The following is a 6,000-nucleotide window of genomic DNA, read 5'->3' on the forward strand; positions in this document are numbered from 1 at the left end:
CATACTTTAGTCCCATTGATTTCAATGGGATTAAAGCATAACCAACGTGAATCTGGTTCAAAGCTTATATGTTATTTCCCAGTTTCACAGAAAAGGTTTGGATGTCACAATCATGCTGCCAGATACATGCAGGAGAATTCTTTTGCACTTCTACCCCCAACTAAGTGCACACAAATCATATGGAAAAATCAGGCCGTTTTAATTAAAAAAAAAACTTCCCCCCTTTCTGTGAAGTACAGACCTCTTGTGGAACGGAAAAATTAGTCATATACTGCTGCTTGCTCATTGCCAGTCCATTTCTCAATACAAACCGATATACATAAAATATCCTAATCACTTTTACATAGATTATTTACAATTCAATCTAAAATCCAGTCTTTGGTGGAGAGGGTTCAGAGGACGGCAGTGAAGATGATCAGGGGACTGGAAACTAAGTCCTATGAGGAGAGACTGAATGAACTAGGCATGTTTAGCCTTGAGAAGACTGAGGGGAGATATGATAGCGTTCTTCAAGTACTTGAAAGTTTCCACAGAGAGGAAGGCCAGGATCTCTTCTCGATCATCCCAGAATGCAGGACATGGAATAATGGGCTCAAGTTACGGGAATCCAGATTCTGGCTGAACATCAGGAGAAACTTCCTGACTGTTAGAGCAATACGACAATGGAACCAATTACCTAGGGTAGAGGACTCTCCCACGCTGAAGGCATTCAAGATGAGGCTGGACAGCATCTGTCAGGGATGCTTTGACTTGGATTCCTGCATTGAGCAGGGGGTTGGACTCGAAGGCCCCTTCTAACCCTACTATTCTATGATTCTAGCCTATTAAAATTAATTAGCAGTTTCCCGTTGTATCCTTTGAAAATCTATAGCCAATTCATCATCTAGGAAATGAATTTACTGAAACCTGATTTACTACAAAATATTGATTGGGGAATAACTATCTCTTCTTTACCTCAAAAGCTGATGAAAAGTAACCACTTTTAAAAACAAAAACACAGAGGCTTATGTTGTCCAAACCGATTTTGTTTTTAAGAAGTCACTTCAAGACCCCATCCCTTCATTGTAATAAACAGCAAACACGAATTGTAGCCAACCTTATTTGTTTAGCACTGAATTCCAGTGCTCTTCGACACAAGATCAAATTCTAAACTAATTTTGACCGTCTAAGAGGCACAGCCTGTGGCAGGTGATTTCAAAGAGTCATCAAATGAGCAGCTCTTAGGAAAACGTCAGCTAGCAGGATGTCAATATGTAATGCCTCAAAGAACGATGGGTTGTCATCTGTCAGTGGCAATATTTCTTACCCCTTGAATATATGACAAGAAACCTAATTGTCTAATTCAGCGTTTCTCAAACTGTGGACCTCAGCTCACTTTCACCAGAGGGTCTAACCCCACCTCCAGGTGGGTCTCAGTGCCGCAAACTGCGCAGTGCCTCTTTACTTGACCACCCTGTTCCAGGGCTGCAGCTTGCATACTGCATAAGCAGGTGTGGCAGCGAGAGTTGGTTAGAGAGCAAGGCAAACATATATATATATATATAGGCACAAAGAGGAAGGAGATGAGAGAGGAAAGGTGCTATAAGAAGAAATGAATGTAAAAGGAGCAGGAAGATGAGATAAAAGAAATTGGCAGTGGGGGACTGGGTACAAGTCAAATGTGAAAGGAGAAGGGGAGAAGAAATGACAAGAGCTGAGTAAGAATAGTTTGAAAGGCATGGGTGGGGAGAGAAAACAATATAAAATAAAAAGCCTCTGGTTCAGCAAATTCTGCATGAAATGGGAACACTGAGTAATTATACCTCCAGAGCCAATGTCTGTCCTTTACTTGAGGAAAGCTGAACTATGAAGCTCCCTACTGTAAGGAAATTGCTGTGGCAAAGAATTTGGCCCATTTCCAAAGTGGGATTAGATACTGATGTAAAATGATATCAGTTTATTATTATTTTTACATATTGATTGTCAAAAAATCAGTCCTCTTCCATTTGCCACCATATTGTGACTAGCTCCTACACTGCAGCACTACCATTTTGTGACTGGTGGGCCTCAGTCATTATCAGCTCTCCGGTGGGCCCTGGGAGTAGAAAGTTTGAGAATTCCTGGCATAATTCATGTGTAGCCACATTGCCCACTAGTAGCTAAGTTCTGGAAATAAGTTTTTTTCTTCTTCAAATCATAGCAGATAAGACAGGTCAATCTATCAGGTTTTGTGAGGAGCTGGCGTTGCTACTAGTCTTTGAGGGTGAGAATAATAAACCTGCTTCGTAAGGAGCTAATCAGAATGCTAATGGCAGTGGCAAGGTTGGAAGTGGCCAAACGGTGGAAACCCTCAGCGGGTCTGTGTACAAGGCTGGTTGAGAGGGTGTGGCAGGTGAGAGTAGAGTAGAAAAACACATTTGTGCGTACATGGTACTCCCTTATTATCTTTGCCAACAAGATATCCTCACCATACAGTCTGCCTACTGCCCAGCTCAAGTTTTGGAAGGATGCTTTTTGACTGTTCATAGAAGACCAAAATATGTTTTTAAAATGATGATTCTAGAATCATTCCTTGATATTGTTTTGTTTTATTTTCCTCACATATTTTATATTACTTGTTTTAAAATGTAAACATTTTAAAGAAGAAATTTAAATGCCAAGTTCTCCACTGCATTTTTTTTTTCTCTTTGACTCAGTCGTATTGGGGGGGGGGGGAATCTTTTGTTATGATTTTCCTTATCAGCATTCTGCTTGATTATAATTTTTTTAGATTTTATAGTCAGGCCTCATATCATTCTAATCTCAATGGTGCTGGTACCAGCAGCATTTTGAAACAGACATGTTATTATATAAAACAAATGTGTTTATTTCCATTCCATGAGGTGAGCTTGTGTTTGTTAAAATAATATTTCCACTCCTGTTTTTTGTTTTTAGGTCTGGTGCAATATTTGCTTTTTCAACAAGGAAGGATGGAAGGGCAGGATTTGAACAGTGATATCACAAAGTAATCACAACAACTTCTAAAGCGGGCATACAACATAGAAATAAATGCATATAGCTGAATAGATAAGTTGCTATCTTTTGTTGCAAATTCTGTTGAGTTGCACAGAACTCCTCTTTCATGCAGAAAAAAAAAGTAGATTAGGTCTGACTTGCAGAAAGTTTCCATCAGGGGTTAATGCCAGTTTGAAACCATGATGTAACGTGTACTGGACATGTGATCTCTCTGAGCATCTCTACACCAGCCTAAAATCCCACATTTAAAAGGGGGCTTTCTGCTTCCGTTTTAAATGCAGGATCACAATGGACTCCTTTTACAAGGGGGTTCCTTCCCCCCACCCCTTCCCTCCTTATCTGAGTCTCCCATATGTTTCATTGGTCTAGCTTCTCTTCTTGCGGCTTTTTCTTTTTCACAGAGGGAACTCAAGTGGAACACAAGTGGGGTAATTTGATACCTCATTATCTCTGATCTATTTAAAAATAGAATAAAGGTCATTTCATGCTGGAGACACCTGGAGGTTCACAACATCATCTAAAGGGCCCACAAACTTCCGTGAGTGAGCAATCTCAATAGCAGGATAAAAGCTCCATGTGAAGAAGCTCTCTGCTTCATACATTTTGGAGATCTTTGTAGAATGGTATTTGAAAATGAACAAGGTCTACCTCAATTTACCTGGCTTCAAACTTCTGTGGTTTTATTTCTTTATTGCATTTCATTTATTGCATTTCTATACTGCCCGATAGCCAAAGCTGTCTGGGCAGTTTACAAAGATTAAAACCCTAAAATACAATATAATAACATAAACAATTTACATACAAAAATATAAATTTTAAACAACAATAAAAATCATAGGACCTGTTAAAACCTTATCATATGCTGTGAAATGCCTGGGAGTAGAGGAAAGTCTTAACCCAGTGCTGAAAAGATGACACTGTTGGTGCTAGGCGGGCCTCAGTGGAGAAAGTGTTCCACAATCGGAGGACCACCGTGTAGAAGGCTCTTGCTGCTCTCCTCTGAACGGTCTTCAGAGGAGGCACTTGGAAGAAAACCTCAAATGATGAATGCAGTGTATAAGTAGGTTTATACTGGGAGAAGCACTCCATCAAGTATTTATTACATTTATATTACAATGATGTCCTCCTCCAATGAGCACAGGGCAGTGAACATAGTTCCCCGCTCCCATTTTATCGTCACAACAACCGTGTAAAATAGGTTAGGTGTAGGGGCAAACTAGATGTTCACTAAACACATAGCATGCAACTTCATGTCTTAGTTTTTCCTTAAATAATTACAAGCACCCGAGAGGGGTGTAGTACTTACAGGGAAGGCAATGTGCAGGGAAAGGAGGCTTATCTCTTCAGCTCCCCACCCCCACCACGAATCCACGATAGGGATGGAAATGGGAGGAGGGCACATACCTAGGAGCCTCAGGAAAAAAGGCATTTTTTTTAGAGCCTCCTAGCCATTAGGAACCCCAAACCTCTGGAATATGCTGCCATCAGAGTTTCACCAGGACTGTGTCTCCACAACAACTGAAGCTAATGGAGGAGTACTGGATTTTTAAAAAAGGAATCAGCTTTGCTGCACTTTGGTCCATGCAGGGCTCCACAAGCAAGTGCTCCACACCAGTAAAAATTGCTTCACAGATCATACTTCCTGGTGGGGGTGTGTGGAGTGAACATCATCTGACTGGCAGGGGCTGCTCAACCAATAAGAGGCTCTCCCCCCTCCCACCCCCTCCCTTTCTCCTTTCCCCTTTCTCCTGAAACTGCAGATGCACCTGCATTTCAGGACCGAGCCTCATTGAGTTACTTCTGAGTAGACATACATATCCTTGTGCTGGGAAAGAGCGGGACACACACACACACACACACGGATGGGAAACCAGCACCCTTTCTAATGGCGGGATCTCTATAACAAAGGTGTGAAGTAGTTACTTCCTTAAGCAATAAACCAAGCCTCAGAGAATGGCAGGTTTGGTGAAGCACTTTACAGGTCTCAGGGAAAGTGCTTTAAACTCTGTTTTCAAGGGGATCTCTGTAAATTCTGATGTGGGCATTCAGGGGACAAGCCTCACTGAGCACAATGGGAGTTAATTCTGAGTAGACACTAATTGGTTTATGCAGAGACGGGAAACACACAGGAAACACCCCTTGACTGGGGTCACAGTGAAAAGCCTGGGCAGGGCTAGCATACCTGAGGTAAATGGGGTTGGGGCACACAACAGCTATACCACAGAGAACCCAACTTGAGAAAAGAAGTGGACTTTAAGCAGCCTCAGGAAATCCGGTTTTTCCCTGATAAGCTCCATGGTGGCTGGTGATGATGTCATCTATTCCTAATGACCTCAATGCACAGCCAGCTCAGAGTAAATCACTGGTGAAGACACCCCCCCAGGTCCATTATTGCAGGCTTTTAAGAAGGCCCTGAAAACTTACTGCTGGCCTTCCCCTGATTACATTTTATCTGAGTGGGTTGTAGCTGAAGTTGTATGTGGAAAACTTTGTTTTTATGCTGGTGTTTGTTGTTTTTGAGAGCCTCGTGTGGCGCAGAGTGGTAGGTGGCAGTATTGCAACCAAAACTCTCCCCATGACCTGAGTTCAATCCCAGCGGAAGCTGGGTTCCAGGTAGCCGGTTCAGGACGACTCAGCCCTCCATCCTTCCGAGGTCAGTAAAATGAGTACCCAGCTTGCTGGGGGAAAGGTAGTCACGACTGAGAAGGCAATGGCAAATCACCCCGCTATAGTCTGCCATGAAAACACTGGCGAAAGCAGCATCCTTCTAGGAGTCAGCAGTGACTCGGTGCTTGCACAGGCGGAACCTTTCCTTGTTGTTTTTTAGGATGTTTGCTGCTGTTGCTGTTTTTACTATTTTTATTATTGTATCACTTTTTATTATGTGAGTTTTATTCTTGTATGCTGCCTTGGGAGGTCTCCTGCCTTGAAAGGCGGCCAAGAAATATTCTAAATAAATAGATAAAATGGGTGGGGAGGGTATTTCATTTCTGATTGTGGTGGGAG

Source organism: Heloderma suspectum, chromosome 4 (assembly GCF_057233095.1).
Source record: "Heloderma suspectum isolate Gila_16-S chromosome 4, 16-S_ref, whole genome shotgun sequence".
Lineage (NCBI taxonomy): Eukaryota > Metazoa > Chordata > Lepidosauria > Squamata > Helodermatidae > Heloderma > Heloderma suspectum.